Source organism: Tympanuchus pallidicinctus, unplaced genomic scaffold (assembly GCF_026119805.1).
Source record: "Tympanuchus pallidicinctus isolate F22 unplaced genomic scaffold, pur_lepc_1.0 scaffold9, whole genome shotgun sequence".
Taxonomy (NCBI): Eukaryota; Metazoa; Chordata; class Aves; order Galliformes; family Phasianidae; genus Tympanuchus; species Tympanuchus pallidicinctus.
Window position 1 is genome coordinate 22,386,540 of NW_026294813.1, and position 24,650 is coordinate 22,411,189.

The 24,650-nt window shown below is 51.3% G+C and overlaps 1 protein-coding gene across 2 annotated transcripts in view; it reads right to left on the reverse strand.

Moving 5' to 3' along the window:
• Nucleotides 1-24,650, reverse strand: part of ZBTB7C (zinc finger and BTB domain containing 7C) — a 106,262-nt gene that overhangs the window by 10,798 nt on the left and 70,814 nt on the right. For both annotated transcript variants that reach the window (XM_052670072.1, XM_052670073.1), the window contains one exon: nucleotides 6,533-6,649. The gene's annotated coding sequence lies outside the window, so the exon portion shown is untranslated. The remainder of the gene's footprint in view (nucleotides 1-6,532; nucleotides 6,650-24,650) is intronic.

A 24,650-nucleotide genomic window follows, 5' to 3' on the forward strand; every position in this document is an offset into this window, starting at 1 on the left:
TGGCGCTGGTGTAAATGGGCTCATTTTCCTTTGTTTTCCCCTCCTGGTCCTCTCTGATGTGGTTCTGTTAAGCGAAGCACTCAGGAAAGCCAATAACTTCACAGGATGCCAGAAAATTGAAGGTGATTTTATCTCATCTGGATAGTTTGGGGGTGGGTAGGAAGCAAGACAAGCAACCCTGGCAATTTGTTTACATACATTTGCAGAGAGGGCAATTTTCCCCTTGGGCACTCAGGCTGAGAAGTGTCCTTGTGGTTCCCACACCTGGGGAAGGACAACTGGGCTGGGTGGGAGCAGAGCCTTCATCCAGCTTCCTCCTCTGCCTCTCCCAAGCACAGGGTGGGGTCCTTAGAAATCCCAGGCACAAAACCAGCATCCACAGCCCCAGTGTCTGAGGACACATGTGACTCCCCGATACAAATCCTGAACCAACCTCATGGAGTTACAAAGAAAATCCCACTCATAAGATAAACTTAGGAAGGAGAAAAGGTGAAGGGCACCTAACGTAGTCATGTTCTGAGGATGACATCTTGAACGCTGCATTTATGGGAATGCTTCTCTTCACTTCTTCCACATGAAAAAAGAAAAAAAGCCCATTTTCTCATGTAAGGGTCCTGCAAGATGCTACTTTCAGGTTGGAGTTTTTCTCCAAAGAGTGGTCAGGCACTGGCACAAGATAAACAGGGAGGTGTTAGAGTTCCTGTCCCTGGAAGTGTTGCAGAACCTTGCAGATGTGGCACTTGGTCAGTGGGCATGGTGGAGGTGGGCTGGGGTTGAGCTTGGGGATCTCAGAGGTCTTTTCCAACCTTGTGATTCTATATTGGTCACGCTTCCGTCGTGTAGGAGCAGGCACATGGAGCTACTTGGAAAATAATGCCCACATTTGAAAGAAATGCCCCAATCTAAAAGAACAGCCACCTGTGATGGACAGCAACAGGACTGCTCAAACTCCTCCGAAACGTAACCATCACCTTCCTCATGGAGCACAGCATCCTCAATGCTCAGTCCCTGCAGGCAGAAGCTCTGTATCTGAATAATCTAACCATCCAGCAAAACATCCCAGTGGGTCCTGGACCCACATTCAGGGCACTGAGCATCCTGGTCACCTCAGAACCATCCAGCAAAGCATCCCAAAAGGATATGGACCACACTTAGTGTGCTGAGTGTGCCAGCCACCCCATCCAGCTGCAGGATCCAAGGCAGCCAGCAGGATCCAAGCTGCTCTGCTTATCCCCATTCCTTTTCCATGCCAACTCCCGTGTCTGTGGTGCTCAGCACTCAAGGGACTGACACTTTGGCTCTGCTGCTTCTTTTCCTTCCCGCTGCTCTTTCCCAATCCCTGCAGCCAGGGTGGGCTGGCTGCTCTCCCTCCTCCATCCACCAGCCCCACACGTACAGCCCTTTTTGCCCCGGGGTTTATTTGCACCTTCCTAATGAAGCAATTAAGATGTGCATGTGAGATTACCCTCATCTGTCAAAACAGAACAGCTCCTTTCTGTCAGGTACGGCTGATTTGCACAGCTCCAGACTGGGGATGTTCTGCATCAACAGGGATGCTCCCACGCTACTGCTGCCTTGGAAAGGTTCTTTCCCCCCTTCCCATCACTTATCCACCAGCAGGGAATGGGGGGACGGCGGTGGACAACTCTCCCAGCACAGACGCACTCGCCCCATCCTCAGAGGCTCAGAGTGAGTGCTGGGATCACGTTGAAGGGCTGGAGGATGTAAAAACCAAGAAGGCAGGTATTTCCCTAAGCACGCCTCCCCGCTGAACATCTCGTCTCTGGCACAAGGTGAGATTAACCACCCGCCTTCGTACCCAGCGCTTCTCCCTGCGGCTGGAAGGTGGGGCTTCACCTCCATCGCTGTGCCGCGGTGCTGAGCACCCACTGCTGCCTCCCTGCAGGGGAATCATTGGATTTCTCATGGGGATGATGGACGGCTGGCCCAGGGGTGCGGTGGGAGGGGAGCAGCTGAACGGAAATATTGCCAGCTGACGGGGAGCGGCGTTGCCTCTGGGACAAATCCTGCCCTGGGACAGCGAGGCTGAGCCAGGAAAATGGCTCATAATAGGATTCTCCACCCCAAACTAAGCACTCCCTTCCCCCTCTCCAAAAAAAAAAAAAAAAAAAAAAGAAAGGTGCTTTTGCTTAGATCTAGGCAAGGTAGACAAGGGCAGAGGTTTCCAAGGTGATGCTTTTGTGTGAGGAAGGATGCAAACAGGGTCATGCTGACGAGGAGGATGCTCAGAGCGAGGAGGGGAGGGGGCACTGTGGGCTGCTGCTGGGGACGGGGTTTGGAGGCAGAAATAACGCTTCAGGGATTGAGATCACATGGGTGGACTCTAGCATGGTAGCTCTCCAATACTAATCGGATTTTCCAAGTATCAACACTTGGAATGAAATCCTTGGGCACACCAGGATTTACCCTTATTAACAGCTGCCATCTCCTTGGCACGCTGAGCCTGCAGGGACCTTACACACACTACTTAGTATCTTGGGATCTTCTCCAACCTCAGTGATTTCATGATTCATTCAGAAGCAAAATTCACGTGAAGTCCCATCAGGGAATCCAAAGTAAAAGGGGTTGGAGAACCCCTTCCAGCCCATCAGTCCTGGCAGCGTCGTACTTTAGCACTTCTCTGTTCTAGTAACAGCCATTCTTTCCCATTTCCAGAACCCATACAGAAAATAAGAGTCAGACTTGATGACCTTCTGTAGGATCTGGTTGCCATCAGCTGCAACAGCCCCAAACACTTGGGGACATAAGTCAGACTGTGAGATTTCTTGTTATTTCCTCTAGCACCATCCTCAAACCAGCCTGAAAGCCCCAGCACCCCCACACTGGCACCAAGGTCCCACCCCGACCTGAGCACCACTTCACATCCAGCTCCTGGACTCCAGGACAAAGCTTGGGGTTTGAATACTCAGTGGATCTCAGGTTGCACCCAGCGGCCCCACACACGGTGGGACCAATGCAACGTGGATGCTGAAAACATTTTTGGGGTCCCAGATAAAAGCAAGCAGGAGCTCTGGCAAGAACAGAGCTCAGCTCACTGCTTCCTATAATTGAAGGACTGTGTTTTTTCTTTCTGGCTTCTTGAAATTACCCAGCACGCTTTCCAGTTTTAGAGTTCATATAAATCTCCAAAATCAGGAGCTGTGGGTCGCTGTGGGCAGCAGCTGGATTAAAACCGAATGCCATATTACGGGGCCATCTCTTGTGCTAAGCAGGTTTTGGCAAACGGGGATCCTAGTGATAAACGAGCCTGAGCAGGCAAATTAACATAATTACTGGAGCTGTACGGAAGGCACAGCCCTGCTCTGGTTGGTGCTTTGAGGGCTGCACCAACTCACAGGGCTGGGGTGAACAAATTAACCACGGTGTGGGAAAAGCTATGAGAGCGAGCGTGGGGTGGCTGCATCCAACATGGATGCATGGTTTCTGTTGGAAGAGACCTTACAGTCATTCTGATCCAACTCATGACCCCCATCATAGGATCACAGCATAGTTTGGGTTGGAAGGGACCTTAAAGCCCATCTAATTCCAAACCCTACCACAGGCAGGAACTCCTCTCACCAGATCAGGTTGCCCAAAAACCCATCCAACCAACTTTGAACTTCCAAGGATGGGGCATCCACAACTCCTTTGGGCAACTGATTCCAGTCCTTGCTGCCTTTGTTGTCAAACATTTCTTCTTTTTAATGAAACAGCTTCCTAGGTAATGAGGCTGGGGCTGGTTGGAGGCTAGAGTGCCCTGCATCCCTTTTGCTCCCCTCTGCTGGTTTTTGGGACATGCTGCATTGCTGGAGGTGCTCAAGCCCAGCAAGGATCCTTTCTGCAGGGCTCTACTCGAGCCCTAGTGCTCTCCTGGACACACCTGGGTGTTCAGAACACTTCTGAGCGTGGCGTCACCAAAACAGCACACGATCCAGGTGTCTGCACATCTCCACTTCCTCTGCCAGCGGGGTGTAGATCTACATGTACACACGCGCACCTACAGGTCTGCGTGCACATAAATCCTCTGAGGGGAGCAAAGCACATCAAGCATAATGCAGCTGACTTTCCATTCATCCCGTGCAACCACTCCACTCAAATGGGAACTCACTCATCCCATGCAAAAATAATAATAATAATAATCCCAAAGGAGAGAAAATAAAAGAGAGAACAGGAGGAAAATCCTCACGTGTCCCACCAGGATGAACCTTGAGTCATTCAACCAGGTTCTTCAGCACCTCTACAGTGCCTGGTTGGGGTCTCATGGAGTGAGTGATGGTGACGGTGGCATTTTAGCCCATGTGCTTTTGGCTGCTCTCCTCCATCCCCACCTTGATGCCACCTCCAGTGTGTATGGCCTCAAAAAAAGCAAAAAAACCCCCACATTTCCTCCCATTCTGAGATCTCCTGGGCTCACCCTGGGGCAGCCCCTCCATTCCTCGCCACAGCCAGAAAGAGGAAAAGGAATTACAACAACAACGAGGAAAAAAAAAGTACTCCACACACACACACACACAAAAAAAAGGCTCCCATTGAGCGGCGCACGCATTGGGTGGGTTTGCTTCCTGACAAAAAACACGATGGAAAATGTGCCCGACTCAACCATGGAAAACTGGTTTGGCTGCTGGCCTTCCGGGTGGACAGATTGCAATGGACTGGGCAAGGCGCCGGGCACAGCCTTACTGCAATAAATACACCCATCGAGCTGGGAGGGTCCAGCCGGGGGTCCCAAACAAGCTGGGGAAAGGAGAGGGAAGCCTTGGGAGCCGCTCCCTGTTTTCTTCCCCATCCCGAGAGAGAAATGCCAAAGGAAGGGCTCGGGGAGTATAAATAAAAGGGTCGGAGCACACGGAATGAGAAGCAGATGTGCGTGGTGCTGCTGCCCGCCTGAGTCACGGGGGGGTGGGGATGATGGGGCGGGGGGAATCGCTATTTTGGTGCTGGGTGTGGGGCGCAGGAACGCAGCGAGGAGCGGAGCCGCAGCGGCGCTGGAGCGGGATGGGGCCGGCTGGCAGCAGGTATGGGCAGGCTCCAGCATGGAGATTGACGGCTTCACCTCACGCGGGGGAAGGGGGGGGAGATTTTCCTCCGAAAACATGATTTTTCCTGCTTCACTTCTAATTGCTGTTGAAGCCCTTAGGTCTAAGCGTACGGATGTTCCCTACGGCCAGTGCAGAGCAGCTCCCACAGGGACACGCAGCGGAGAGCAGAAGTGGCTTTGCACAGATTTGTTCCTGCAAGGTGCCTCTGCAGAGCAGCAATGCAGCCTGCAGGAACTCTGCTCGGTTCTCTGCATCAGGAGCAGAATCACAGAATCACGGAATCACAGAATCGTGGAGGTTGGAGAAGGACCCCAGGGTTCCCAAAGCCCAACTCCACATCCTTCAGTGCCACATCTCCACAGTTCTGGAACACCTCCAGGGATGGGGAATCCACCATCTATCTCCCTGTGCAGACTGTGCCAGCGCCTGATCACTCTGGAGAAGAAATGGCTCCTAATATCCAACTTGAACCTCCCCTGGTACAATTTAAAGTCATAACCTCACATAGGGTCCTGGCTTCAGCCTATCCTCCCATGGCCAACCCCGCCGTGAGGCAAAAATTTCATAGCATTGTGTGGTGAAGCACCCAGCCCCACACAGCAGACCCCCTAAAAGATGCCAGTGCCTTCCCACAGTAATTTAACCAGGTATAATTTGGGCCAGTTTGACAGCTACAGCACCACCTCTAACTTAACTCTTAAGCATGATGGTCTTGTTGATATGGTCCTACCCTTGTGGCTATTTCTCAGCCTACCCTGTCATACTGTCACCTTCCCAAAAGAGAATGCCTACAAAGCTGATGGCAAACCCCAAAGCAAAAAGGAGAGAACATCTTCGTGATGAAATCCACCCCGTTTGTACCCAATGAGTGTCCTTCCAGTCACGCTCAATCCCTTCCAACCCAACCATTCCATGGTTCTGTGATCTTCAAGGTCCTTTCCAACCCAACCATTCTATGATCCTGTGATCTTCAGGGTCGCTTGTAGCCAAACCATGCTATGGCTTTGTGATCTTCAAGGTGGCTTCTAACCAAACCATTCTATGGCTCCGTGATCTTCAAGGTCCCTTCCAACCCAACCATTTTGTGATTCTATGACCATTTTCCTGCAGAGCCACACTTCTCTGCATCACTCTTCCTGCCCACGTGAATCTCTGAGGCACACAGATCCCCAACCCCAGAGCTGAACGTTTGCAAAGCAAACATGAATCTGCCGCAAGGACAGATGGGGAAGGAGACAGTGCTTTCATCCAGTCTTCTGCTATGTGAACCCAGCAGCTAATGAGCTCTCTGAAGACCAGAGGTAACAGACGAGCATAACCTCACCGTGTGGCCAGGCACTGCATATCCAAAGACAGCTTCCTGTCTGCAGGGGACAATATGATCCATCTCTCAAGGTATGGAGCAATTTAACTACAGATTAGGGGTCACATTCAGACCTTATTTGTGTCTCAGCTCCTCCTGCAAGCAGAGCCCCAGGTTTCCTGGTACCAACCTGCTGGAAAGCTGAAAAGCAGCTGAATTAATTGTCCTGGTCCTGCAGATGTGTGCGTGTCAACAAGGCCCAGAATGGTGAATGCAGCCACAGCCAGTGGGAAACACAGGGTTTTACCTGGAAAAAAAAAGCAGAAGAAAAGATCTGTTAGACAGCTTGAGCACATGGAGAAACAGCAGGCAGTCAATAGGGTTAATTGTTCAGTTGGTTCCAGGAGATGGGGGGGTACAGGATGCTCTCCCCTAAAAAGAAGGGAGATCAGGAGAAAAAGCTCTGATCTGCAAAGAGAGCTCTGCCCCACAAAGAGAGCTGCTCTTGCCTATTTGCTTTGGCTGCCCTGGACTCCGGGCAGCTTCCAGCTGGGACCCAGAATTGCTGATGGTGTTTGGACTCCATCTGCACCCTCCCATGACGTGAGGAGGCATTCGGGACGATGGGCAGGGATCTTTTTGTTTTTTTCCCCCTAACAACTATATTTACTGCTCCATTTTGAACTCGCCATGCTGTCATTACGATGTCAGCCTAAATTACACGCGTGGTAACTGTGGCATCAACGCATGCACGAGTTCACAAAGGCTTTACAAGGAAACATTTCCCAGGGACACTGCAGATGCTCACGTGCCTGCACTCAAAGGAGAAGTCCAGAGGAGACTTTGGATTAAAGGGCACTGCCTGCAGCCAGCACTTGGCTGCTGGGCCTCAACAGATGAATTTTATGCTTTGGTTGGGCTTTACTGGGGTAAACATGTTCTTACTTCAACTGGTTTAACCATGCACTGAATCCAGGGATTTTCAGTGATGCTACTCTGGTTCTGCAGCACTGTAAAGACGAATTCCAGGATAGTTTCCTGCATAAAAAAGCAGGATAGTTTTGCAGCCAGATCACAAGTGAGCAGGTCCAGGTGTGCAAGCTGCAGCATGAAGATGGCATGGGATTTACTGACAATTCCTGGCTTACAGGGAGAGCACAAGAGCTGGGGACACAACACCATCCTGGGAGGTGTCCAAGGCCATGGATGGGGCCTGGGCAGCCTGAGCAGGTGGGGAGCACCCAGCCTGTAACAGGGATGGGGCTGGAGGGGGGCTTTGGGGCCCCTTTCAACCCAACCATTCTATGGCCCTGTGATTTTCAAGGTCCTTTCCAACCCAACCATTCTATGGCCCTGTGATCTTCAAGGTCCCTTCCAATCCAACCATTCTATGGTTCTGTGTTTCCCTATCATTTCTCCACCCGTGTTTTGCATTTCACTGCTCAGATATGTCAGTCTCCACTTAAATGTATTGTTCTCTATAAGAGAGTTAAAAGGCCACAGTAAAACAAGACACCTGGAAGTCTACCTCTTCATCCACTCATCCATCCTCTCATCTCTGCCTAATACACATTATGTTGTTCCATGAATGCCCCCCATTAGCACATCTATTTATTCTCCCCATTTGCCCCACAAAACTCATCAAAATGTTCCCAAATACCTTACATTTCATGTTGTGTTTTATTGGTTTTGTTTTTTTTAACCTTGCATTTCTATGTGTATGCACCTATCTCCATTAGTCTCATGGGCAGGGAGGGACCCAGCACCTCACCAGCACTGCACTTCAAAGCAGCACACCGGCATCAAACAGGAGCCGGGGCTTTCCTCACCCAAGCTGGCACTTCAGCAGTGTTTGCAGTTGCACTCACAGCAAGTCCTGACCACTGCCTCTGTTTGCAAAGCCCGCCCTGAGGCCAGTGCCAGGCGTTGGGAGCATTGCTGGCATTCCTGGGGAGCAGAGGGGTGATCTCCCCCTTGCAGAGGGCATCACCATGGAGCTGCTGCATGTTGCAAACTACAGCACTTGAAAGCCCCAGCACCCCACCAAGCCTTATGGAAGCATGCTGCATAGGAAAACATACGATCCAGTGCAACATCTTCTGTGGCATGCACACCAATTGCGTGCATCAGAGAATATTTTCACAGCACTGTCTTTCCTTCCATTTATTTTAAGGAACAGAGTGTGGTTTCCTCCTGCTGCATTTCTCATATGACGCTTTAAAAATAAAACCTGAACCGATGTCAAACCAAACATCTTCTTGCCCCAAAAATAAACAAAAAAGAGCTGCTTTTATGGCTAAGCTGTCAGGAAGGAGAACACACGTCCCTCTGTGGCCGCGCTCACCCAGCGAAAAAACAAAACAGCCTGAGTTTGGCATTGGCTGGCAGTTATTGGCAGTGACTTGCAGAGATGTGCAGGGATTGGCAGAGATGTGCAGGGATTGGCAGTGCCTTGCAGTGATGTGCAGTGATGGGCAGCCCATCCCTTCTGCTGCTTCTCGGAAACGCACACTGCCCCAAGCACGGCACGCTCAGATTTACGCACAGAGCTGGGCAACCTTAACAGCAGCAGAGCAGGAGCATAAATCTGCAGCCAGCTTCAGTCCTCAGTATTTTGAGTGCCGCAGCATAAGAATGAGGCTCCGTGGCAAAAATACGGCCGTGTCCTTCTGCACAAGGAGGGAGTTCCGAGGGCGCAGCTATCAGTAACCATCCGAGCCATTTGCCTGTGACAGCCTTAGGAGAGCACAGAGGAGACCCCGGGGGTCACTTAGGAGATGGGAAGGATGCTTTGCTCTCCTGCCCATCCAAAAGGCGCACGGATGGTGCGGATCCCCTGGACACGTATAATTATGAGGAGCCTGCAATGCTGTGAATGGCCAGCCCTAAAAGAGACAACTCCTGCCATAAAGCAGAATGGGAGGAGAAAAGGAAAACGGCCGTGCTCTGCCCTGCTTTGCTACACAGGCAGACGGGACCGGTATTTCTCCCCTGAAACTTTAATGGGGAGAACATGATTCTGCTGCAAGTGTGTTTTATATGCCTGGTGATTAAAGAGGAAGGCAAGAACGGAATTTATAGAATTGTGGAATACAGAGGACAGCTTGCTGGCTGCAGTGCTCCTTTATTTTCCAGTGATTCCTTTTCTTTCTTCTTCTTCTTTTTGCTTCCAGGCTTGTGAGAAGGTGATGGATGGGCAGTGGTGGGTGGAGGCAGAACTCCTTTTGTGCTCACAGGGCAGTGCTGCATCATAGCCCGCAGTGGCTGCACAGAAAGAGGTGTGCAGTGCATCCTCGTGCTCCCTGCGGTGCTCCCTTGCTTTGCAGCCATCTCAGCCCCCCATCCCCTGCAGGCATTGCTATGGAACTGACCGCCCCGAGGCACATTAAACACCTTGTCACAATCATGTGCTTTTCAGGGTCACCCGCTCTTCTTTCTGCCTCAATAGAAGGAAGGTCTCTTGACGTGAAATTCTCCAGACTGTTATTTTTTGTCACCTCAGGGCCAATCTGACAAACTCATCTCTCTGCAGAGGCTGTCAGCAGTAGTGTCACTGGTACCGCTGGTTCCTGCGACGTGGAATTGTGCCCACCAAGACTTGGACCAAACTCAGTGCCCATTTCATGTCAGTCACCAACCAGCCCGCACTTGGCAAAAAATGCAAGCCCATCTCAGCTATGCTGCATGACTTATGGCTGTGGGCCATTTTCCTCCCAGCCTCCGAGCATCCTGATGTTAAATCTTGCTCTTCTTTCGCTCAGCTTTGCCATGACAACACAATCACTTGGCTCCCCGTGCCACATGCTCTTTATCAGGGATGTGTCAGTGGAAAAATGAACTCTGCAGCCTGGCAAGATCAGCCAAAGGGGAGCAGTTCAACATCAAACCAAGCGCTCTTGCGCTTTTTTAGCTCATATTCACACTATGGGAGGAATCTGAGTCCCTGTGAAATCACTGTGACTACTTACCTGCACTGGGGGTTATACCCATATTCTGCCCTCCGAGGGAACAGGCAATCAGAAATTTTCTTGCTTGGATAAATGCTGGGTGAGAGTTGTGTTTAACCTCCAGTTCCTGCCACTCTCTTGCCCACTTATTCCCGTGTGAGGTTGTGCACGTGTACACACCTTTACTCAGAGCTGGATCTGCTCTCTGGAAAGAAGACTGGAGCAGATGTGGCACCTGAGGACATGGTCACTGGGCATGGTGAGAATGGGTTGGGGTCGGATTTGGGGATCTCAGTGGTCTTTTCCAATCTTAATGATTCTGTGACTCTATGGTCTTAAGACTGCTCGTCCCACCGATGTGTTCCCATCCACCCACAATGGTATGGAAACCCATTTTCTGATCTCACAAAACTGTAGCTCTGCAGCAATTTTTATATCACAAAGTTCATAGAACCATAGCACAGTGTTGGGGTTGGAAGGGACCTCAAAGGTCACAGAACCATAGAATGATGGGGCTGGAAGGGAACCCAAAGATCGTAGAGCAATAGAATGGTGGGTCTGGAAGGGAACCCAAAGATCGTAGAGCAATAGAATGGTGGGGCTGGAAGGGAACCCAAAGATCGTAGAGCAATAGAATGGTGAGGCTGGAAGGGAACCCAAAGATCGTAGAGCAATAAAATGGTGGGGCTGGAAGGGAACCCAAAGATCGTAGAGCAATAGAATGGTGGTACTGGAAGAGCCTTCAAAGCTCATTCAGTTCTAACCCCTGATGCAGGCTGGTTGCCGACAACTCAGTTTGGCTCCAGATCCCACTTGAAGGACGTTTTTTCATTGACCGAAACATGTCTATTAAAAAATAGGACTTTAGATGCTGGTGGGATGCTAGCACACTCCCTCCTACTGGATGTACCTCCCCAACCACCAACTATGTGAACAGCATGGGGCTGATAGAGAAGACAGTGGAGTTTGTAGGAAGGGAGAAGCAGTTACAAACAGTTTGCAAGCCTTCCCATGATGTGGTTCAGCCCAGGAAGGTCACTCAGTGATTATAGGATTAGTGCTATGGGTGGAGTCCTTGTGCTGTCCAAGCAGAGGGAGGGAGCTCATCCCCTGCTGAACGCAGCGAGTGTGCTGTTACACTTGGCCAGGCAGAGGGCGAAGGTTCCCTCCTTTCCCATTTCCCAAGGGGAGGGAGGAAAGAGCAACTTGAGGATGGAAAGCCTGGGTAAGAGGATAGCTGGTGGAAATGGGTGGGAGAGGCCAGATCGCCCCCAAGAGCTTCAAACACATGAATAGTGATGCGGAGCAGGATGGGAAGAGAAGGAAGCAGGAGGGAGATTATGGGAGTGCAGCAAGGAGGGGAGAAGGGAGGGGAAATTACGTAGGGCCACCAAGGTCAAAGAAATCAACTTTGAAAGGATTCCTTGCAGACATAAAGCCAGCGTCTTCATATTCAGTCATTTAGTTTTCACACAAATCTAAGTAATATATGGGTTGTTTTCTTTTTTCCACTGCCTCAGTGTTGGGCATCTGTCATAGAGCATGTTTAATTAAAAACAAAGGGAGGGTTGATGCAAACCAATTGGGTTCCATGTGCAAGTCAGACTCATGCTGGAATGAAACTCTTCCACCCGTGAGACAATAGACAATTTGTCTAAGAAACCGACCAAATGGACCCAAATGCCAGCGAGTTTAATGTCATCAAAACTCCGTGTTGGACTAAAACATATTTTGCTGAATTATTTCCTCAGCTGTACTTAAGGAAGTGAAAGCTAAGCACAGAGCTGAAGGAGCCAGCTCTCGTATCCAAGGTGTCCAACCTATCAGCAAGGCCAACACAGGTGATAAGCCACGGCAAGCTGATGTTGGGAAAATGCTCCCCAACAGGAGGCTTGGAGCTGCACTGTGAGCTCTACAATGAGTTCCAGCCCATTAAACACCAGGCTTCAGTAAAGTACTATGGTGGGTCACATCTCAACACAGGCAGAATGGGTTGGGGAATCACTGAGGACCCAAGAGGACATTTCTTGGAGGAGAACAGAAATTCGGCTCTCACCTTTCTCTTTGCTTTAGATTTCAGCTGCCTCCTCCCCGCCCCGAACACCACTTCCTTTCACTCCATGCACCTTTTATCCCTAGCCTCCCATGGGAGCAGGTCTTTGCTCCTCTGACTACGTGGGTAAGAGCAGAAGCACACGAAAGCCCTCAGGATGGGGAAATTGTTATTGAAAAAGGGAAAAAGGAGACAAGTCACCTTTCCAGTCCACCTGGAAACACGCAGCTGAGCACCACAGGAGGGAAACTAGAACCCAAGTGACACATTAAGGACTGTGTAAAGGGTCAGGAGCGGAGCAAAGAGCAGAAACTGTGTCCTCTGTCCCCGATCCCAAGCATTTAGTACTTTCCTCCGTTCAGCTTTAACCTTACAAGTTCCCTTAACCTTCTCCTGGCAGCTTCCTAATGGGCACATAAATCTCTGGAGAGTATCTTAAATTCTTTTTTATCACAGAGTGTATCGGTGTGATAATAAGATCAGCCTTCAGATTCCCCATTAAGTCACAGAAGGTGTGGTCATCAGTCATGCTTCTCCCAGTCTTAATTGCCAGACAGACACTTTAAGTGGAAAGTCCACCTAATGAGCCCAATCATTAAAACATCCCCGGTTCCTATTTGAGATGGAAAATCATATTACCCTAATAAGGGGGCTGCGTCATTGCCCCCCTAGTCAATCATGTGGCGTGGGGAAGGTGAGACTTCTCTCTGAGTTGGCCTTGGATGTGTCATTTAAACACAGCCTCTACTTCAGGCAAGAAAAAGTAGTAACACCCTTCTTGGAATGAGAACAGAGTGGTGGGAGAGGAGAGGAGACCCAGAGGTGTGCAAAGGACACGGACATGGTGGGTGCTCCATGCCAGGTGGAGGTGATGGATAAGCCACCATAGTCCTGCTCAGGTAGAGAAGGTGCGACCGTGATGTGCTTACAGAAAGCAGTGGGACAGTTCTGACCCAAGAAGTTTGCAAGAAAAGTCTCCATTAGAGAAACGATGGGTTCCAACGTGGATGGGTATAAGGGCTGGTGAAATGAGAAGCCAAGGCAGACGGGTGGAACGGCACAGACACCAAGTGCAAAATTCAGAGAGCCCCGTGAAAGTCCTTACGGGGAGCAAACCATCCCAAAGTCCCTAAGAAAGAATTCATGCTCTTAGTCATCCTCTTCCATCCCCCTTCAAGTCCGGGTGCAAAGCGACCGCACTGACTTTGGGAAGCAACGACGGCACGTTCCCATCCATGTGTCCCCATCTTTGCGCTTCACATCCATTGTGGAAAGATCTGAGCTCCTCTTGGGTCAAACCAGCACCTGTCCCAGTTGTCTCCAACCACGCCACCTGCCCTTGCCTTGGTGCCAAAGGCCTCTCACTGCAGGATGGAGAAGGTGCCAGGATTGATGGGATGTCCCATTCCTGGAGGTGCCCAAGGCCAGGCTGGATGGGACTTTGGGCAACCCAATGCTTATGGCAGGGGTTTGGAACTGGGTGGGCTTTAAAGCCTCTCCAACCCAAGTGACAGAACCATCAAGAGAACCATGAAGGTCGGAAAAGACCTCTGAAATCACTGAGTCCAGCTGTAATCATTCTACGTCGCGATGATCGATCCTGCGGTCCTGCGATGATTGATGTGCTCCCCATGCAAAGCTCCACAGGGGCAGCAGGGCTGGCTGGACATCCAACATCAAGCTGCAACCATGCTGGGTGCTCAGAGAGCAGATCTATCCCAATAAAAACAAAGAAGCACGGAAGGGCGTGTTGCTTTTGGGTAATAATACATCTTAAACTGCACGGTGAGGCCAAGGCAGCACCGCACCCTGAGCCGCCCGAAGGGTGTGGGCATTATACAATGATTTGCCCACACCCAGCACCTCCGATGACAATTAGCACCCGGCAGTAAATCCTGCATCTCCAACCAGGAAACGCACACCAAAAAAAAAAAAAGATCCCAATGATGTGTCCCAGCATGAACACCACTTCGGGCAGATCTGCACCATCCTGACACACGGAGCTTTTTGTTGCTGTTGTTTGTTTTTTGGTTGGTCGGGGGTTTTTTTGGCCCCCTGGAAGGAGCCAAGGTAAAGCCAATGGTGGTTGTGTTGTAAATTCCAGTTAGGAGTGGGTTTCTGAGTTTTCATCATTTAAGAAGAATACGAGACAGAGACAGTGCAAAAGACTAAATGTATAATTACATTCTGATAACTACAAAGTCATGCGGAGTACTTTATAGATAATAAAATGACAAGATCTCATCACGCCCAAGTTTATTTTCATAGCTGTAAATCCACTTCTGCCCAAGTCGACGGGAAGAGATTTTACTATTGAGTAATAATGGAAGCAAAATAACACTTATTAAAGGGAAATGGGAACAAGAACTCATCTGATGTTGAAAGACAACAGAGAAAAGCAGTTTGTTATTAAGAAATAGCAGAAACAACTCTGAGATACTGGCAGCAAGATTAACAGAGATGCCATTTTTCTCCTCAGCCACAATGCAGCGATGCTCATCAAAATGGGAATTAAAGACACAGTGCCGGGCTGCACCTCCAGGCACCAGCACAGATGAGGAGAAGGATGAAAAGAACCATTGGCGCAGGCTGCCCAGGGAGGTGCTCAAGAACCTCCCATCCCTGCAGGTGCTCAAGAACCGTGCAGATGTGGCACACGGGGACGTGGTCAGTGGGCATGGTGAGAATGGGTTGGGGTTGGGGATCTTGGAGGTCTTTTCCAACCTCAGTGATCCCGTGATTCTGTAAAGGTGAGGAAATAAATGCCCACTGTTTGCTGATGGTAGCTGGGAGCATCTTCAGATGATACTGGGGTTTTTTACAGAGCGAGGCACAAGATTTATTATTATTTTTATGATGATGACTACCACTAATTGCAGTGACCATTTACTCTTTGCCCAGCAGCTACGAGCAGGATGCTCATTGCTTCACAAGCACTGTGCAAACAAGAGAGAAGAGAAGGAGCAGCCTGTCTCCAAACACACGCTCAAAATAAACAGTAGGAGAAAACAAAGATTATCTGGTTTGCACAGATGAGGAACAGAGATACTGTGCGCCTCGCCTTGGGCCATGTAGGAAGCCCACGGCAGAGCCAACATTTGGAGTCAGCTCTTCCAAATCCCAGTGCCACCTTGCCTGGAGGATAAGTGGGAGCAGGCTCTCTGCCTGGGGCTCGGCTGTGTGCTGGGAGCCCTGCTGGGAGACAGAGATGGTGGCCACCACGTGCTGGTCCCTGACTGCTCCACGGCGATGCTAGCATCAGCACCAAAGCCAGAATCATATAATCATAGGATCATGAAGGTTGAAAAAGCTCTCTGAGATCCCCAAGCCCAACCCACCCCACCATGCCCACTGACCACGTCCCCAAGTGCCACCATCTCCACCACCGAACAGCTCCAGGGATGGGAACTCCCCCACCTCCTGGGGCAGCCAGTGCCACTGCATCACCGCCCTCTGGAAAATAAATTGATCCTAATATCCAACCTGAACCCCTCCTCCCTCTGCACCGTGACGCAGCAAATCCCCCAAAAGATCGGGACCGGCAGGGCTCAGCTGGCAGCAGGAGCGAAAGCAGGAGGATTCTGGCCCCGAGGAAAGTGGGATCCCAGGGTTTGTGGGATCCCAGCAGGAACTGGAAAATGGGAGAAGCCAGCAGCTCGATGCTTCCAGCAGCGAGAGGGGAAGGGAAGGGTTTGTGGTCAATGAGGAATGCTCCACAAAGGTACCGCCAGCAGCAAAACCGGGGCTTTTCCAAACACAAACAGTTCGGGGAAGCAGAGAGACGGAGCGCCGGCTAAAAATACGCAGCGCCGAGTAAAAAGGATTCGAGGAGCCCGAAAGGAAGAGCGAAAAGCAAATTGCAGGGAATTGTTCAGCAGACAATGAAGGCTCCTCGCATGCCCTGCAACAGGCGGGTGGCAGCGGGGGAAGCAGCCCAACAAACGGCGTCGGCGGAGGGGGACGGGGAAATTCAGGCGGTTTGCTCTGTGGTTATTTTCCTCTGCCTTTGCAGAAGACAAAGGGGAGGTGCAGCTCCCGAAGACAGCGATTGTATTTCACCCCGCGGTCGGGGAGGCTGCAGATGGAGGCGAGAAACGGTCCTAAAAAAGATTAGAGCTCTTACGGTAGGGCAAAATACTGTATCCAGACAACACACTCGAGTTTTAATGACAGCAGGGACAGAATGCAGTGAAGCACTGTCTGCTGCCTTTAGGAAACTGAAAACTTAATTTGAAACAGCACAGGCTGGAGCGCGGCTCTTCGCGCAGGAAAGGCTCTAATCCTGCCCTTCAAGCATCACTTTTTATTCTTGACATATATTTTCCATCCAGCGCTTCTCCACGACACCATCCATCCATCACAGTGAGAGTCGTGAGGAGCCGAGGGCACGCGGTGCTCAGGTGAGCAGTGCCCCAAGGCACGGTGCTGTATGCACCCGGCCCACAGCCAGCACCATGGGGAGCCAGACCCCACAAGCGCCCCCCATCAACCCCACACGCATTCCCCATGGCCCCCAGACTGCATATGCACCCCCCATGAGCCTCAGACCACGTGCACAATTCTCATTAACCCCAGACTCCATATGCATCCCCCTGAACTCAGACCCCATGTGCATCCCCCCATCAACCCCAGGTCCCATAAAAACAGGACTTTTTCTACCGCTAGGCATGAAGACAGAGAGAAGCCCACAAGCAGTGTTGTGAAACAGGGTGTGATGTTTCACCCTCGGGTCAGCCCAGCTCCAGGAAAGCTTTGCAGTGCTGTGGGTAGGTGCCTTTGAGCATCTTCCTTGCTCTAATGGATTTTTTCCCATTGCATCCCTCTGTCACGCTATATGTTTGCAGATCCCCAGCTGAGGGATAAGGAAGCAAAGTGCTTTCCTGTGGTTGCACGGAGAAGCAAAACCCCTGGCTTCCCCAAATCCCCATTTCAAGCCCATCCACATTCCTCCTCCCCCCATTGTGCAACACCCAACAAACTGATTCCCACTGGGCACTACTGAACTGGTTTTGTACTGGGAGCAGTGGGGACCGTTGTGGCCTCACTCAAACCTTGACTCTCTTTGGGTCTGGACCTCTTTGGGGTCCTCCTGCCCCCAGCCTGGCCCCAAGTGCTGCTGGAGGAATAACCCCGGGGGCTGCGTTGCAGGGCATGGGGATAATTGCAGGGAACTGCAGCTGTAATTGCTCTCGTGCCATTCTGCAGCAAGGTTTCCCATGCTATTATCCCTGTAATCATAGAAACCAACTGTAGCTTTGTGCAGACAGCACTGCCAGCCCTGAAATTATGCGCTCTCCCCGAGGCTCCCCTTGGCCAAGGAGGCAGGGATGTGCTGCAGGAAGATGTCTGCAGAGCATCTGCAAAACCCTGGGCTCACTGACACCCGGGGGCAGGGTCCCAGTGCTCTTACCCTAGGGGCAGCAAACCTCACAGTGCTTTCAGCCCTGGGTAAATGGGATTTAGGCTCAGCCGTTCCCCACACTGGAGCAGGGAGGTGAGGTTGCTCCGTTAACTTATTCGTCCTGAGCTTCTCCTCGTTGATATGGTCAGGGGAGCAGGAGCTGAGCACATGGGATTTGAGGCTGGGAATGAGGGGGAGCACCTTGGCATGAGGTGTGGGTCTGTGAGACTGCTTGTGTGCCCCCCAAAACGCAGTGGGTAATGCAGAGAATGGGATCTGTTTTGCTGTGTTTGTTCCTTAATGCATGTGAGCAGGTCAGGTTTATTAAAGTCTTCGGGATCACCGAATATCAAAGTTGGAATTTCAAAAACACTGACAAGGTTTAGATGGGAAATTCTCCACTGACCTTATCACTGCTCCAAAAGCTCAGGTCAGAGGAGATGAGGAGGGGACCTGAGCCCTCCCTGTGTCCCCACGGGGCCCCAAGCTGTGCGGATGACACCATACTGGGCCTGACACTTCCGTCACAATGGACACAGGGGAGGGCCAGGCTGGATATTAGGAACAATTTCTTCTCCCAGGAGTGGTGATGCAGTGGCACAGCTGCCCAGGGATGTGGGGAAGTCCCGGTTCCTGGAGGTGTTCCACAGCTGTGGATACGTGGCACTTGGGGACGTGGTCAGTGGGCATGGTAAGGGTGGTTGGGGCTGGGGCTGGGCTTAGGGATCCTGGAGATCTTCTCCAACCCTAATGATCCTATAGTTCTATTTAAGATCATGGTCACTGGGCATGGTGGGGATGGATTGAGGTTGGGCTTGGAGATCATGGAGGTCATCTCCAACCTTAACGATTCTATGACTCTATGGCCTCCTACAGTAATGAATTTAACCAGCAGTGTTGTTAATGCTCTTGGAGCACATGCGAGCGACAGAGAGCGATCACCCCATGCTGTTTCCAAGCTTCCCCATTTTTCTTTACTTCTTCTTCCCCCAGATTCTAATGGTTTCTATTTCAATGATAATTTTGACCTGCATTTCCACAAGCCTACAGCCTTGCAACCAATTCCTCATGCAATCAAGGCAGCACAGATGTGCTAGGAGAGATGCAGATGGTTCTTCATCTCCCACAACTCAAAACTTTCCAGGTTGCAGATGTCAAGAGCACATCCCTTCCATATGGCATATGTCTCTCTGGGAAGATGAGAGCAGCCTGAGGAGACCTGAGTGCCTCCTACATTTCCCAGCTCCTCACTACTCCTCTCTGAAAGCCTGGTGTTGTTAAGCAGCAAGGGAAGAGATGGGAAATAAATAATACATAAATGCCAAAGAGTGTTGCCAAGGCCACCTCCAGGATGGATGGGTATCGATGCCACTCTGATGCCACTCGGAGCAAGGCTTTGCTCCTGGACACTGCATTGGTTCAGAGTGATGCATCAGGGAACCCTGCAGGTGTCAGAAGCTGTTGCTGCTGTGATTCACTCCTGTGAAATTTGCACTGGCCTCGCTGCTGATTTTGGCTGAAGTGGGCTTGATACAGGTACAGGAAACAAATCGTTATCACTGTTCTCTCCACGTTTAAGTCATAGTGATGTGGGATGTGACCCCGACACTCTGCAGAAGTCAAGGAGCAGAGCCATCCCAGCCTAAAGACATCTCATCAGCTGGCTTGCAACTGCCTTTGGAGCACTTCAGGTTGCCCAGAGAAGTGTGGGTGCTCCATCCCTGGAGGTGCCCAAGGCCATGGATGGGGCCTTGGGTGGACTGAGCTGGTGAGCAGCACCCAAACCACAGCAAAGGTACAGCTAGATGGGCTGTGACAACCCTTCCAACCCTACCATCCCATGGTTCTATGGTTCTATGAGCTTTGAGGCCCCTTCCAACCCAACCATTCTATGCTCCTATGACCTTTAATGCCCGACCCAACCATTCTGTGATTCTGTGATTCTATGGTCTCTGTAAAACAATCCAAATTTGGAGGAGAAAGCACTTCACCTTCTGGGAAAGCAGTGCCACCAGGGTACGATGCCACCAAGTATGGATGCTCTGGGTTTGGAGAGAGCCTTAGCAATGTCCACCATCACTCCAACAAGCACATCACACCAGGTGCAGAGCCTGCAGCCCAGCAAAAGGATTCTTAGAGCCTGTGGGTGAGGCTATGGATAAAGGTTGGGCTCTCAGGGCAGTGCTTCTTTGTACCTAGGCACTGCAATGAGCTGGTGCAACCCCCCAGGAGCTGCCCTGCATCCCACCCACTGCAGCCACATGTTTGTATTCACAACAGGTCAGCCAGAACGGCTTCTATTTTTCCCAGCAAAATGACTCTGTAGTTGTTAAGAGGTGCTGCATGGTCATTTCCAATATGTGAGGAGCATGTAAAATGAATGGTCCCCAGCATGGCTGGTTAACTCCTGGCCCCAGAAAGCCCCACGCCTCTGCAGCTCTGCAGGAGCCCAGCATGGAGCTGAGCTGCTTACAGAGGTTGCAGCTGCTGCGTGAGAACTGTCAGCTCTAGCTGCGTGCATGCATTTGTCTTACTGGTTTCATCTAACAGAAGATGATAATGGCAGTGGGGAAGGAGCACAGAAATGCTCTCCTTGTTTAGCACAAAAATACAGGTAACAATTATTAAGCAATAATTGATTCATCCGATACTTTATTAACCAGAGTCAGGTTTGCCAGCAACAGCTCCGCAGTGAGAGCCTTTCATGTGACACGTTATTAAAGGCTCTTTTCTGGCTCTGAAAGGCAGTGGCTGGCAGATCAAAGGTCAGACATTTCAAGGAGCAAATTGGTTTAATGTGGCTGCAGATAGCCTCCCGAAACCTCATAAATATGCAGCAAAAAGTAGGGAGAGAAAATTGTGGACACGAGAGACAATTACTTTGAAACCAGGATAAGAGCAGCATGGGCTCAAATTAATCAGTGAGACTCTCCTCCTTCTTGCAGCCTCTCATTTGGCAGGGCAGGAGCCCGGCTGCCAGCCCATAGGGAGACCATGGAATCATGGAACCTTTCAGCTCGGGGAAGACCTCCAGGATCACCAAGCCCAACCCCAACCATCCCCACCATGCCCAGTGGCCATATCCCCACGTGCCACAGGTAATGGGGGATTCCAGAGCCCAAAGTCAATGGGGGAGGTGCCCAAACCCACAGCTTTCCTGTTTCACCGCGGCTTTCCAGTTCTACCTACAGCCGTGGATGCTCAGGAGCAGTGGATGGCTTCGTGTTCTCCACCTGGCTACGTGCACTGGGGATCCCTTGGTGTAACACCATGGGTACGTCAGGAGCTGCTGACCCACATCCCAGACCCCAGTGCTGCAGTAGTTTTGCTGTCACAAGTAACTCTCTCATTGTTTGTAACTCCAGACTTTTTTAGAAGCATACCTCCCTATTTTTAATCTCCAGCCAGGCAGTGGTGTTGGAATACTCTGGGGTTTTGTTGGCGTTTGTTGAGATGCATTAACTCAGATGACCTCTGAGCAGCTGTAAGGTTGGGCTGCTTAGCTCAAAAGTCACGACTTCACTCCTCTTAATTAACAGAGAGAAAACACCCACTCCATTCCTCTAATCTTGAAAGAGTTTTCCCACATGAAGAGTGACAACAATGCTCGATATTCCCAGCATGGCCAGAAAGCAGAGTGGAAGGAAGAAATCTTTAAAATACACTGCTCACCTCTACCTGGAATCAGATGAGGACACAACCTCTTTGTATCCCCCCCATGGAGTAGGGGGACTGACGTGGAGCAGGGAAGCAATGACACCCATGCACTGCTCACCTTGGGGTGCCTCATGGCATCAAGGGAGGAGAATCACAGAATCATTTAGGTTGGAAAAAAACCACTAAGATCATCAAAGCTCTGCACCCAATGGGGTTGCCCGCAAGGACAGCCGTGGTACACGGCCACCCAAGCCCCAGCCCACGCAGCAGCCAGCCCCAAGGTATTGCTGTGTGCAGCCCTCCCATCAATCAGGAGCCTGACAGTGTAATTTGTATCTGGGGAACCTGGAGCAATTACAAAACCAGCCCAAATGCGATTTGTTTCTCAAGATTTTGCCCTTAGTTAGCACTGTCGTTCTGCTTTAATTATGCTGCAATTAATTGCAACAAAACTGTTTGGAAAGTGTGTGTGTGCACAGCAGAAAGATTCCAATATTGCAACCGGCTCACCTGCAACCATGAGCACTAAACAAGGAATTTATGATCCTGGGTTGATAGAGCTCTTGGCCTTCACTACACCACCTGCATGGAGCCACAGAACCATAGAACCATGAAGGTTGGAAAACATTGTCCAAGATCACCGTGTCCAACCGTTGACCCAACCCCACCATGTCCACCCATGGATCCATAGAATTGTTAAGACTGGAAAAGACTACTGCTATCATCCATTCCAACCCCAACCCATCCCTACCATGCCCACCATGCCCACTTCCATCCAGAGGGTCTCCAACCCCTTTTGAAACCAGACCAAGATCCATGAAGGTGACTACCGAGCTATTTTACATGTAGGAAAACCAACGTGGAGGAGCTGATCTCCTCAACTTATCTCCAAACAGGATTAAAGGGGCAGAAGCTGCCAGAATTGAACCCAAGGATGCTCCGTGTTTTGGCAGTGATGGGAACCAGTCTCTAAAGGCAGCAGGCAGCCCAGCCCTGCTTGTGTTTTTCTCTTTGCCACTGTCTGTTTTCAGCGTCTCCTCTCCTCCCCTCTCCTCTTTCTCCAATTTTCTCCTACCCAGGACAACTGGCTTGGTGAAGGTGGCATTTTATAGAGCCACAGAATTCCTGGATTGGGAAGATTATCGAGTTCATACCCTTACGGAGTTGATCCCGGGGTGAGGTGCTCCACTGATGGCACCCCACTTGGGTGGCAGGATTCACATTTTGGATGGAGGCAGCAGAACCCGCGTGGTGGCACCAGGCTTATCACCACCGCAGATCCAGCTGATCCCAAAGACCTCCCAGAGGACCTCCCAGAGGATCTGCTCCATCAGCTTCAGCTCACCTTGGCAAGAGGTGCCCCAGTGCCATGGTGACGGGCTCGGCGGTATAAACACGGCACATGGGTGTGGGCTGTTTGCACAGCAAGGGAGCTGGCTGCTCTCCATCCCTCCGCCCTGCTCCTCCCAGCAGTGCCAGCAGCTCGCTCCAACGTGGTCTCCTGGGCTGCCTCATCCAGCAGCAGCACCATGGAGCCACTTCCCAAACTGGTTCGGCACTGGGCAGGGTAGGGTGGGGGAATGCTGCCTCTCCCCACAGTCCGGGACGCGGATGCGATTTGATGGCCTTGACAACCCCGTGCATGGAAACGGAGTGAGAAGTCCCCTCCTACTCTGCTGCGGTGGCCGACATGCAAGGTCAAGGATATCCCATGGGGTTTGGAGTCTGATGCTGCTGACAGCATCACAGAGCTGTAAGGGCATCGGGGGGCTTGGCAGCGGTGATGCAGCTGGACACATGGACGTGGGTCACACCAAGGACTGTTCCGTGGGGAGCAGGAGCGACATTTGGGGACACCAATGGGGTTGGCAGTAGTGATGACGCTGAAGGTGGACACGGATCATGCCAAGGGCTGGACAAAAGAGCCTTCCCCAAAAGGCTCCTCACGGCTAGCACATGCCTGCTCCTCGGGGCAGGGACACCTCTTGGAGGGATGAGGAAGAACATAACCCAAGAGCTGTGAGAAATGGCTGCATAATGAGGGCAAGTTCATTGAGTGACACTTGAAAATGACGTGGGCATGTGAGCAGCATTACCATCGGGCACACGCTTCCAGGAAGGAATCAAAGGGCTCTGACTAATACCTTGATGCCTCCAACTCTTTCTTGGCAGAAGATCTCAGCCCCACATCCCCTCCCTCTATTCATCCCCGAAGGAAAACAATCAGCAAAGCACCACCTCCACGCTCCTCCATCCCATCCTCCTCCAAAGAGCTCTAAAAGTCTGCCGGGTCACCTCCCAGCGGTCCCTCAGAACATCCATGCCATTGGTGGCACGGAATGGAAAACCGATGAGGAGTACAGAGCGGAGAGAGAGGCTTCAGCACTCTGCAAGTATTTTAATAGCTGCTCTTTAATTAAGAGCAATCGCTGTGGAATTATGTCAGTGAAACTTGCCACTCATTTATTAATTAGAGGAGGAATTTCAAAGGGAGTTCGGCCTCAGGCTGGCTGGAAAACCCCGCTGGCAGGGTTGGTACTTGCTGGGTGCTGCAGTACACCAGGGGGGGCCGCTCATTGCCCACACCTGAGTAAACAGCACCGGCAGCAGCAGGACATGGTGCAAACGCTGCCAGGCTGCCCAGGGCCTCTGCTGGGTGCAGCGATTGAGTGCAGTAAGGAGGTCATGGAAATGGGGCAGGGAACATGAGGGAAGAGATGAATGGAGCCTGGCGGCCAGCTTCTTCCCTACAGGAGGAAGCCCCTCTCCTTGGAAGCAGCTGTGTATCTGCAGGTGACTCAGAGATGGAAACCTGTGCAGGATTGAGCCCTGAGCATGCTCCAGCCCCACACAGCCCCCAGGCTACCCCACTGCCCCATGCGTGGAAGAGGTATTTCCTCCACCATCCTGGAGCAGATCCCCATAGCAATGCCAAGGAGCCCCCAGAGGAGCAGGAGATGCAGGCGAGCGTTGCAGCATGCACAGCCCAGGACTCAGGGTCCCATTTCGGGAACCCTTTGGCTCTCTGTATCCCCATTTGGCACAGCCTCTCCATCACCCCAACCCACCTCCAGTCTTCACCCATCAGCAGGAAGGGGGGGAGGCACCATGTGCAGCCTTATCCCCTCCAGACAGGACACCCAGGCACAGCGGTGGCGCCCCAACCTTTGTAGGGCAGCGCGAGCTCCAGGTCCCTGCAGTACTTCCACACGGTTGGAAAGCAGCACTGAGAGCTCCCACCTTCAATCCT